Source organism: Ailuropoda melanoleuca, chromosome 8 (assembly GCF_002007445.2).
Source record: "Ailuropoda melanoleuca isolate Jingjing chromosome 8, ASM200744v2, whole genome shotgun sequence".
Taxonomy (NCBI): Eukaryota; Metazoa; Chordata; class Mammalia; order Carnivora; family Ursidae; genus Ailuropoda; species Ailuropoda melanoleuca.
In genome coordinates this window covers 80,032,320-80,045,215 of record NC_048225.1, presented here as the reverse complement: position 1 = coordinate 80,045,215, position 12,896 = coordinate 80,032,320, and the positions used below count along the sequence as shown (strand labels likewise).

Below are 12,896 nucleotides of genomic sequence, written 5' to 3'. Positions count from 1 at the left end.
ATGTGTCTAGCTTCCCAATCCCAGCTTTCCAATCCCAGATTCCTAATACCTGCTTCCTTCCTCTCCCCATGTTTGAAACCACTTGACCATCCTTCTTCATCTCCAAAAATTGTCAGGATCAGGCCTCATTCTCATCTCTAAGTCCTGAAACAGGTCATGTCAATAGCTCTGGACCAACCCTCTGGTTGTGTCTCCAGGCTGCACCTGCCCCTCTGTCCCAGATCTGATCCCAATTCCCAAGACTTGCTTCATTCATCCTACCTGAGCCCTTCCTATATCAATAGTCTATTGAGTATAGCAGTCCCCCCAAAAGAATAGTCCTGCCTCTCTTTCGCAAGATCATATTCCAGGGACTATGTCTCATTCCTGAATTCTGTGCGATGCCCTACAGACAACTGCCTAAATGGTTTTATGGGCAGAACAGAATCACAGGGTATCTGGTGCCATACCTACTGGTTTCTGCAATAAGTGACTCACTCTGCCCATTTAGTGACTACCTTACTTCAAATGGCAGTTTCTAAATTCAAGTTCTAGCTTCTTACCTTCTACTCAGGCATGCTGACATCAACCAAGGCATGCCAAGACCCGTCCCAAAATATACTATCTACTTTCACATCTAAAAGAGCCAGACCTTCTCCCCCTCATGTATTATTTCTATCACTTCCAGTTTCCTTTTATTATTTTCTGTATATTTCTCTCATTTGTGCATCATTAGGTCAACATAAAGTAATTTGAAAACAGATCTATTTTAGTAATAAAGAATGCCACATATTTGAATAAACCCAGCAAAACACAGTAATTCCAGTTTTCAAGATGCCGACCCCTCCTTTACATCAACTGCAGCAGTATTCATCATCAAAATTCATACACCTTTAGGCTCTCATCTCTTCTTCATTCACAGCAACAGAGGTGCTCAAAGAGCAGTGCTGTTTGTAAGTGCCTTCCCTCCCTTACACCTTTCTCCACCACACCCTTCCCCCCTACATACACTTAAACTCTTCCCTCTTCCTATCCCTTCCCCCACCTGTAAGCAAGGTTTGGATTCAAAAAAACCAATCTGACAGAAACAGGACTTTGATAGGCTACAATTCACCTATAAAGTTAAGTATCCACATGCAGTAGTTAGTCCTTCCTAAACCGTGTGGTAGCCCATGGTTTAGTAGGCTTGAGAAAAATGCAGCAGGCCACACCCACCTCTTGCAGATTTACTCCTTGCCTGAGAATTGTTCTGCTAAAGGCCCTAAAAGCCCCGCAGCAATTTTGTTTAACCCTTTCCTTCCCAAACTCATTTGCACACAGAATGCATTTGGGGTAGAACACCTTTTGACATACAGAACACTAGATTCCTTACAGCACAATTCTTGGAATACTACCAAAGACAAAGAAAACTCCCAATCAATAGTTATTTTCTACTCATTCGTTTAAGTCCTCTCCAGTGGGAGCAGAAAGGACTGGGGTGTCTGGGTGGCTGAGTCAGTTAAGCATCTGCCTTTGGTTCTGGGTCATGATCTCAGGGTCCTGGGATCTAGACCTTCCTCAGTTGGGTTCCCTGCTCAGCGGGGAGCCTGCTTTTCCCTCTCCTTCTGCTGCTTCCCCTGCTTGTGCTCTCTCTCTCTCTCTCAAATAAATAAAAATTCTTAATTAAAAAAAAGAAGAAGAAGAAAGGGGTTATAGCTGAACAGAAATAAGATTCCGGGAAGAAGGGATGGCAAAAATAGGAAGGAGGGATGACTGGGAGTGTGGTCCTGGGGACACTGAAGAAGGATATGAGGGTGGTCATTGTAAGAGTGGGTGTCTCATCAACCTGCAGAACTTTTTGTCTCAACCCCAAATGAGGTATTTCCAAATCTAGAATATTCTCCTTTCAATAAACCAACTTATTTATAAGGACAGGAAGAAGCATAAAAATGCAAATCCTCAACACACCCAGCAAATTCTCTCCACACCAGTGACCAGGATTTTCCTCCATAGCACTCTTAATGCACATTCCCCAAACGGGAACACAGATTGAACCACACAGCAGCGGCTAGAGTAGTGAGCTTCACTGCGATGTGTGCATTAGATAGAATACTGTATGTTTTACTCTAGGTAGGTCCTCTGCACACCAATACATGGTGAGGAAAAGCCCAAGGTCCTCTTATAGTAATTCTGCTCGCTAGAGCCCAGTGATTATGAAATCACACTGGATCTGAACTTAAGGAACTTGGAATGTGGTCCTGACCCTAACAAGCTGTAAGACTTTGGCTCTGCTCTTTCACCTTTCCCTAGGTTATCTGCAAAATGAGGGGGCTAGCCAGGCTTATCACTAAGATCCCCTCCTATTCTCATCTGTGCCCTTAAGAGCTTACCGTCAGGACTATGTGACACAGTCATAAATACCAAGTGAAGAAAAACTTGTATTATCATGGATCGTCACCTTGTAACTTGTATTCCAAGACTCCCACCTCTCAGGAGCCTGAGGGGAAGGGAAAAGCTGGCAGGAGCAGCTGCATGCACCCTCAGATCTGCTAGATTTCCAAGTGATCCAGATTCACTGCCTCCTGGCCCTCACGCCTTCCCCTTCCTCTCCCTTATGCATGGGGTCCCACATAGTTCCTCTAATCACCCTTTACTCCCACTAAAATAAACTTGTGAAAGTATTAAAGGAGTGGGTTTTAATCACATACATACTCATACATCCATGTGGGTAGGAGAGGAGAAACACTAATTTATTTCATGGTTTAGTTTATAAAAGTTCTTTCATGTTTTGATAAAAATCACACACACACACACACACACACACACACACACACAAACCTACTTACACTGAAGCCAGAGTGAAGCGTAAAGACTTGCTGCCAAAAATCCAAAAAGAAGAATGTGAGAATTTCTTTTCATTAAGAAGGAACAAGTCCTGATAAATAACAAATAAAAAACGGCATCCCCACCCTCTTGCCCTCTCTATTATTTGGGTCTGACCAAGGAGGGTCTGGGGAGCTGTTAATTCCCACCTACTGATGGAAATATGCAGTTCTTTTCCAGGAGCAACTTAATAGGAATAATAAAAAGACAGTACAAAATGCTACTTTCCAGTTCCTTTTCTATGTTAATATTTTTTTTTAAAAGCAGCAACACCTTCTGGCTGATACCTACGTCCCACATTTTCCTCCATTTCCATTACTAGCATGGGTCAGGCTCGAGTGGTTACAAGTGAAATAAGTCAAGCAGAGAAAGACAGTTATCATATGATTTCTCTCATCTATGGAACATAAGAACTAGGAAGATCGGTAGGGGAAGAAAGGGATAAAGAAAGGGGAGGTAATCAGAAGGGGGAATGAAACATGAGAGACTATGGACTATGAGAAACAGAGGGCCTCAGAGGGGAGGAGGATGGGGGAATGGGATAGACCGGTGATGGGTAGTAAGGAGGGCACATATTGAATGGTGCACTGGGTGTTATACGCAACTAATGAATCATCGAACTTTACATCGGAAACCGGGGATGTACTGTATGGTGACTAACATGATATAATAAAAAATCATTAAAAAAAAGAAAAGGAGGGTCCTTAGAACACTTCACAGAAGCCTCTCACACAAGATGACCTTTGGAGTGACATGGGCTCCTTCCTTGGCTGTGGGCACTCACTGGAAATGTATTGATCCTTATCTTTGGGAATGTTCCTTAAAAGCTCTCAAGGCTATTTCCTGATCTGTTTCATGATAATATGAGAGTTCCTACCACAAAGGGTTGTTATGGAGATTGAAATAGTCATGTAGACAAATAAGCATTTAGCTTATTTTCTGGAACAAAGTAATCCCAAAGGTATATTAGACCATTTGTCAATATTACTATAATTATATAATGCAGCCTGGCCACACGGGCTCATTTGCCCCCATCTCTTGTTGGTTTCCTCCTAACCATCTTCATTCATCAAGAAAATGGAAAGGCTAGTGTCTGACCACAAACAGGACAGACTTTCCAGAGTGAAACCAGGCATTGCCAGGTAAGGGAGACAAACACCCCCACACAAGGAGCTCTGATTTGCCCCTAGGCTGCTCACACTTTGTTTCCATGTTGTTCTGCTCCTGAGAGCCATGGGCACCCAGAAGACAGAAAAGACTTGGACAAAGTTTCAGACAGACTAGTGTCCATTCAATCCACAGACAACACACTGATATTCAAAAGCTATTTGTGATAGCTTAAAATTAGTGATTGTGTATGGAAAGGAAATCTTGTAAGATTGCACTATTAGTTTAATTCTTTATAGACCTTGCAGGTAGGTCAGATTTACACAAGAAATCTTTTTTTCTGTAATGCCAATAATCTTTTCCTTCCTACTGCCCTAAGTTATAGAGAATATAATTATTATTTCTTATACTCAAAACCACTGTTCCTTTTTGCTTCTCCTCATCTTAGAGGATAAAACTAAGACACAAATAAGGGATAAAATATGGTGGTAGAATGGGGGGCTGGGATTCCCTTTCCTACAGTTGAATCCCTTTCTTTGTGTTCTCTGCTTTTACTTACTACATTGAAACAGGAAGGATAAGAAAGACGTGCCAATATGTTTTCAACGGTATCTTCTTCGTTCCTCAATCTTCACTCTAAGACACTATCAGACTCTACCTTCATTCACCTCCGCAACACCTGTCCTACAAGGCTGCCTAGGAACTGATGACAAAACCCAGGAATGCCTACTTAGGGAAACTTTGAAGCAATAGTGTGAATGAAGGGCAACATTTTGGAAATACTCTCATTTTATCCCAGTGGCTCCTGGCCCCTTACCCCATTGCCAATTCAGGAAGCCAGATTCTTCTGCATTCATCCATTACCTCCCTAGGAGGTATAAGATGGATGAAAAGCAAAAAAAAGAAGCCCTTTTCTGAATGTGAGATTTCCAAAGTCTATGCCATTTGGGTCCTGAGGGGATCCAGGGTTTAGCTAGCATGGTACGTGAATGGAAGGTAGCGATCTTTGCCTCACATTACCAATGCCATCATCACATCTTAGCCTGGAAAAAATTCTTCTAAGCTGGAGGAAGAGAAAAGAGAAAAAAGGGAAATAATGGAAATATACAGATGGTGATGGGTTCAGATAAAGTGCACTGTGTTCTATATTTCAATACCCCAGTAAAAGGATTCAAAACAGGTACATATGATCTGACAGCAGGGGGATCTTGCCTTATTCCAGGAATGGATTCCCAAGTAAGAGCCCTAATTCTAGAGAAAAATGGCTACAAGGGAAGAGTGACAGAGAGCCTCCCAGAGATCCCCTGAAGGTGGGTCCCATGATAGAAACAATGGCCATCTCATGTGACCAGCATCCTTTACAAAATGCATCCTTTCCCCTAAATCTTGGCGTTCATAAGGCATCTCCAGAGTTAGATACAGCACCGAGCAAAAAGAAGCTAATTGACTAAGAGTAAATGTCTACTACCCAGCTAAGTAGGGGCTCAAAATAGAAATTAAGTTCAATTATAGAATAAATAAAAGTTACATTTCTCGCATACCTGAGTGTATATACTGAGACTTGAAGTCAATCCACGCCAGTACCTGTAACTTGTACACAGAACATAATATGAATGGGGCTTCCTGGATATAGCAACTAGTGGCTACACGCGCCACAGCTGTTGCTTAATGGACTGACGGGGAGCACAGATTCAGTCTTAGAAGACCTTTCAGCCTTGATTATAAGGGACAAGCTAAAACAATAAGACAGGGTTGTTGTGTGGTCTAGGGGATGGTGCAGGGGAAGAAAAAAAGAGAAGTTGCTGATTAAAAGATGAAATTTCAGTAGCAGAGAGCCAAAGTCCTAAGGTGATGCTGATTTCCCAAGTTCCAACTGGCTTTCCCAGGTTGTACAAGTACCGCCAGAGTGGCATATAGTAAAGAGAATGATTCCCAAAGCTACTTCTATTTAAAAAGAAAAAAAAAAGAAACAGGCAGTTTGAGGAAAGGACACAAGTTGAAATGACTTTAAAACAGTTCTGTAAAATTTTTAGGGCCGAATGTTATATGGCCATAAAACAAGGGGGTTGAGGGCTGGTCTGCAGGTGCCTACGTAATTACTTCCAGTTACTGGCTTAATACACTCCTCCAAACACACTCTCCACATGAAAGGACAAAGCTATCAAAGTATGCATAGGGGTTCAAGGAAGAAGCACAAGTAAGTACAGAGGTAAGACAAAGGGAGAGAAAGAAATGGAAAAGATTTAAAAAAAAAAGAAAAGGTCACAGGAGCTAGAAAAAGAAGCAAGCTTTTAACAAAACAAGCATAGAATCCATTCATCTCCAAATCTTGTACTGGCTTCTTAGTTTTACAGCCTGTGGTCTCATCGAAGGAAGTCCTTGTTCTGGACAAGACTGAACCAAGACAAGAATGCCTAGAGGGTGAAGAGTTTACAGTCTGATGTCATTTTCTGTCTCTTTTATACTCTCTCAGCCACTCTTATTGTCAAATGTGAAGCCCTCAGGGCTCTCCAGCCACCCCCACACCATGGGAGAAAAGTAATCCAATTAATAAAAGCTGGAAGATGTTATTACTGAGGCATCAGAGACAGTATGTTAATCCTTTCTTGCCTGTGGATGAGGGTAGTGCTAGACACACACACACACACACACACACACACACACACACACACACACACTCTTACCAGAATTTTAGGTACCACAGAGTATAAATGGGGAAGATATTTTAAAAATTCATTTATTAATTCAGCATTTATTGAACATCTATTCTGTGTCAGGTACTGTTCAGGGCTCCAAGGATTCAATGACATGTTTTAAAAGGGGAGATCTTTGGGGCAACTGGGTGGCTTAGTTGGTTAAGCATCCGACTCTTCATTTTAGCTTAGCTCAGCTCATGATCTCAGGGTCATGAGATTGAGCCCCACATTGGGCTCTGTGCTGAGCCCCTACTTGGGATTCTCTCTCTCTCTCTCTCTCCCTCTCCCTGTGCCCCTTCTCTCCCTACCCCCTGCTCACATGCTGTCTCTCTCTAAAAGAATAAAAATAAATAAATAAATAAATAAATAAATAAATAAATAAATAAGACCTTTCAAGTTGTCATATAAAAGGTGATTAATTACTCCCCCTAATCACAAATACATGAACTTACCATTGGAGCACCCCAATTTCAGGGCATGAAATTCACGCCCTAGGGCAATTTTGTCTAATGTTTCCAATATCCAAGAGTGATCCCTGTGTTTAAAACCCCAAGACACCCAGAATAACCCTATTTGCTGAATGTTATCTTCTGACAAATAATCTTTAATAGCAGCTAGTGGGTAATTCCCAGTCCTCATCCTGTTCATCGTGTAGCTTGTCTCCTGACTGCTTCTATAATTCCTCGTATTTGCATGTGCTCTCCAGTTTATATATCTCGTTGACTCCTTATTTCCTGGGAGAATTATCCTGCTTTGGCATAGCAAAGAGAAGAACAGTGGATTGGGGACAAAATCTGTCTCACTCTAGTCCAGCCATCTAATGACTGGTTACCTCCAGTAGATTCTTCCACCTATTCCACCCTGGAGTCTGAACCCACACTCCACAGAAACAGTCTAGCTGCAATGACCAAAGACTTCCCACATGTCAAATCCGTGGCTATGTCTCAGCACTTGCTGCCTTAACTCACCTTGTGCATGAATGTGTCACAACTGATATAACACCCTAGTGTCAACGTCCAACAGTTTGGTTGGGAGGAAGCTGGGGTTTGCCCTGAGGAACTCCTACAAAAGTTCCAGAAGGGGGAGAGATATCTTACCTCTGAGAGAATTTTGCTGCTTTTACCTTCCCCTGCCCCCTATAGTACTATTACTTTGCCTTCCCCCAGATATCCGCCACGACTACATCACCCTGTGCTAGCTCTCTCCTCCCATCCTCTGAGTCCCAAAGGAGCCGATACCTTTCTGGGTGCTAAAAATCCCCAGGTTGGAGGTAAGGTGGTGGGTGAGGGCACACTCAGAGAGGTTCGCCACAGACACATGGTATCTGGAGCTTCTACTACATTTGCTGTTGCTACCAATGGAGCGAATATTTATTGAGGCCCTATGTGCTAGGTTCTCTTCCTTGTGCTTATTATCCCCATTTTATATAAGAGAAAGTAAGGCTCAGAGAGGTGATTTGCTCAAGATTCCATGTGTTCTTATCCAAGGGAAGCCCTAACCCACTCTATCACTCAAAGACTTTTTTTCCTACAACGGTCATATTATCTGGACCACTTGAAGACCCTACATATTTAAACCCCCGTTATGAGCCAGGTTCAAGTCCCCTCCCATACAGTTCTTGGGTCTCCTGGACATTGCGGCATGTTGTTAATGATCCAGTCAGGATCTCTGAGTGTTCTTTGGCAGTACAGATGTTCCCTAGAACAAGGAGAAAGCTGACTGCCCCAGAAAACTCCGAAGTGTCTAACTTTTGTGCCCAACAGTGACAGACTCTTCTTGATAACCTAGCCAAAATGACTTGTACTGACTTCATCTCTCTGCAGCAGCTGCATTTATGGGCCACTGGGGACTTTCTCAAAATTCTCTCTCTCCTTAGGTTTCTGGTATACCCCTGAATCCTGCTCCCCCTCCTGCTTCTGTGAAAGTCCCTGCATAGTCAGATTATAGAGATCCCAAATTCAACATATCTAAACCAAACCAGCTCTTCATTTGCTCTTCCTTTTCCTGTATTTTCTACCTTGGCACCACTATCCATTCTGTCAATCAAATAGAACTCTGTTTTGTCCCATATACTTATTTATGTGAACAACTTTGTCAGCACTCGGAGCTACGGAAGGAAAAAAAAAAAACAATATACCTGGTGCTAAATCCTGTTCCAATGTAGCAATAATTACATTCATCCACAGAGACAAGAACTAATTTGGGAAAGAAAAGCCGCACTTGTCTTATTAAAATATGCATTCCTCATTTTGTTAATTAGTTATTAATCAATATTTTAAGAGTGTTTTGATCAATTTTGGACAAGCAATCCTGTGAAAAGATAACTCATAGAGAAGAAATCTTTTAACACTTTATAACTTAGGATCAGTATCAATGTTAATATCCTGGCGTTGGTATTATACTATTGTTTTGCTGATGTTACCACTGGAAGACAATGGGTAAAGGGTATGTAGAATTTTTATGTACTATCTCTTAGAACTACATGTGAATACGTAATTATCTCAAAATAAAAAGTTTAATTAAAAAATTATCACGAAACAGTTATTTAAAATATATTTTTGGCAGAGAAATAGACGACTAAAGATGTTAAAAATATGCATATGTTACATTAGTATAAAGTTCTACAGGAGAAACTGAATGGAAACACAAATTCAAACAGAAAAAGGTGCAATGAATAATTTCCCAATGTTAAAAATAAGTGCATGGCCATGAATTTATGAATGATGGTGATATCAAATCATTATGTTACTGAAGATTCATTTAGGAGAGGAGATTTAAAATTTATCTTTATCTTTAATTGTCAATAATTTAAAATAATATGGCAGGAATTATATTCTTTGCCACTATTTTAGATGCTGCTCTTAGAATGTATGAAGGGGTTCAGAGTTTTTCAAAAGTGTTTTAGGGGGTACAAGAGAGCAAAAATAAGTTTGAAGAGCAGTGTGCTAGCCATTCCAAGTACATTCACTTCTAAGCATGCCCAGGTTGTTAACAGCCTGAACCTTGCCATCTCTCAGTTCTTTCACTCTGGAATGCTGTCTCATTGTCTGCCAGGCCAACTCCTGCTTATTTTTCAACTCTACTCTCTGCCCCTCTGGGAATTCTTGTCTGATGATTTGAGCACAATTAGGCACTTTCTCTTCATTTTCCTGCTTGACCTCATGGGCAGTATCATCACACAGTAGTGGAAGTGTATATTTGCATGTCTGCCTCGCAGTTACGTTGTGCAAACCTTTAGGGTGATCTCATTTTATTATTGTATCTCCATTATTACCGCAAACAGATTCAACCACTTTTCTTTGAATGATTACAAGTATGGTATTGATAGGTCAGAGAAAGCCTGGTTTACCATAAATTTAAGTCTTCTGCCTTTATTTTTTTTTAAGATTTTATTTATTTATTTGACAGAGAGACAGCCAGCAAGAGAAGGAACACAAGCAGGGGGAGTGGGAGAGGAAGAAGCAGGCTCCAAGCAGAGGAGCCTGATGTGAGGCTTGATCCCAGAACACTGGGATCACGCCCTGGGCCAAAGGCAGACGCTTAACGACTGAGCCACCTAGGTGCCCCATAAGTCTTCTGCCTTTAAAGTTATATTTTCAGTTTAAGTCCTGTGTACTATGGCTAAAGATGTTCAAACTACTGAACATTAGAGCTCAAGGGGAACTCATTCATTCACTTACTTATTAAAAAATTCTACCCTGCATTACCATAGTATTAAAACTACAAAGTCATGCTAAAAATCAGAAATGGTGTGGATGGAAAAGCACAACCACGAATTACATGCACTGACTTAAGCCCCTGGTAGTCGGAAATTGGATTCAATCTTCAAACCTTCAGGCTAGTGTACTTATCTGCTGGGTCCCTCAGCTGACCCTCAGAATGCAGGGGTTCTTGAATATTGACACAAATAGATAATCTTAAGCTTGAGTCTTAAAAAGACTCTATTTAGAAAATCCTAAATGTCTTCCTCTATCATGTTATGCCAGCTGTCTGTACTACTCTACACCTGATTTAGGTCAATATGGTTCCTCTGTTCAGTCATAGTTATGACAACATCAGGAAGAAATAAATAAGAACTCGAGCAATTCATATTGAGCCAGATCTTTCAGCTGTTCCATCTAGTCTTCTGCTTTTGAAAAGCACATTAAGGAACATGTTACAGGAGAACAGTTATTCCTAAGAGGTTTGAGAATAAAATATAAATATACCTAGCTTCTTTTGCAATTCATTATGAGTCAGTGACTCATGAGATAATTTAAACATTTCTTGAAACCATTTACATTTAATACCTTCCCTCATTTATTCATTCACCCCCTCGTTCAGTGAGTATTCACAGAATACCTACTAGTTGTGGGGTACTCTGCTTATGCACAAAGGTCACAGTCCTTATTCAGATTTCACTAGTTTTTACACACTCGTGTGTATGTGTGTGTGTAATGTGTGTCTTGCAGTTCTACGCAATTTTATCACATGCATACCTTTGTGTAACTACTGCCACAATCAAGATACTGAGCTGTTCCATCACCATTAAGATCTCCTTCTTGCTACCCTTCATGTCACACCCACACTATATACCTCCCCTCACAGCCCAATCCTGACCCCTGGCAACCACCTGCTTGTTCTTTACCTATAATTACCTCATTTTGAGACTACTACATAGAATTTTAAGAATACTACATAAATCATACAGCATGTAACTTGTGAGATTTTTTTTTCCATTCAGCATAATACCCTTGAGACCCCTCTAAGTTGTTGTATGCGTTCATACTTTGTTCTTTTTTAGTTCTGGGTAGTATCCCATTGCGTGGATGTAGCACAGTTTGGTTAAGCAGCTAGCATGGAAGGACACTTCTGTCATTTCCAGCTCTTAGGCTCTTACAAATAAAGCTGCTATGAAAACTGATGTACAGGTTTTTTAATGGACGTATGTTTTGATTTCTTGGGGATAAATGTCCAAGAGTCCAGCTGCTGGATCATCACGTGAATGTAGGCTTAGTTTTATAAGAAACTGCCAAAGTATTCTCCAGAGTGGCTGTGCTATTCTATTTTCCCACCAGCAATGTATGAGAGATCTGATTTCCCTGCATCCCCACTGGCATTTAATATTGTCATTGTTTTTTATTTTAGCTCTTCTAAAAGGTTTGTTATAATACCTCATGTTCATTTTAATTTGCATTTCCTCAATGGCTAATGGTACTGAACATTTTTTCATGTGCGTATTTTCTTTGGTAAGATGTCTGTTCGTGTCTTTGCCCATTTTCTAACTGGAATATTTGTCTTACTATTGAATTTTTAAATTCTTTATATATTCCAGACACAGATCCTTTATGAGATGTGTGGTCTGCAAATATTTCCTCCAGGTTTGCCATTTCTTTGTTCATCTTAACAGTGTTTCTCAGAGAAATTATTTTAAATTTTGATTAAATCCAATTTGTCAGTTTTTATTTTTATGGACCATGCTGTGAGTGTCATATATAAGCACTCTTCACCTAGCCCTGCCCTTAAGATTTTCTCTTATGTTTTCTTTTTAAAAGTTCTATAGGTTTACTTTGGGGGGGGTTGTTTCTTTTTTAACTTAAATTCAATTAATTAATATATAATGTATTATTAGTTTCAGAGGTAGAGGTCAGTGATTCATCAGTCTTATATAACACCCAGTGCTCATTACATCATGTGCCCTCCTTAATGTCCATCCTCCTCCCCTCCAGCAACTCTCAGTTTGTTTCCTATTATTAAGAGTCTCTTATGGTTTGTCTCCCTCTCTGATTTTCTCTTGTTTTATTTTTCCTGGGTTTGTTTCTTTTAGTAACCAGCCTCATGCTGTATGTGTTGTTCTTTGATGTGCTGTTGGAGATGTGCTCAGCCTAGCACATTCCTTTTATCCATGATATATTCCACAGAATTCATGTCACTACTTCAGTTGCTTCGTTCCGCTGTCATAAATATGCCCACTTTTGTGCACAAACTTGAGCACAAGGGCTGGAATTTGAGGAGAAGAGTGTCAGTTTGAGTCCTTGTCGTTTTGAGGTGAAGGCATGTTGACTTGGCATTGAGCAGGTGGCAGACGGTGCATGCTGACTCGGGCAGGAGGGAGGGTAGACTGTGGATTTGGAACCCACAGGCTGATGGCATTGTGTGTGATGGGGAATTGGCTGGTTTTGCTCCTAGTCATGAATTCCTTTAAGTTTTGTTTTTCTGGGAAACTCTATCTCTCCTTCTATTCTGAATGAAACCCTTGCTGAATAGAGTATT

At 40.7% G+C, this 12,896-nt stretch overlaps 1 protein-coding gene across 3 annotated transcripts in view; it reads right to left on the bottom strand.

The window, feature by feature from the left end:
* The window catches only part of PAPPA2 (pappalysin 2), a 258,494-nt gene that overhangs the window by 146,942 nt on the left and 98,656 nt on the right, over positions 1–12,896 (bottom strand). The window lies entirely within an intron of this gene.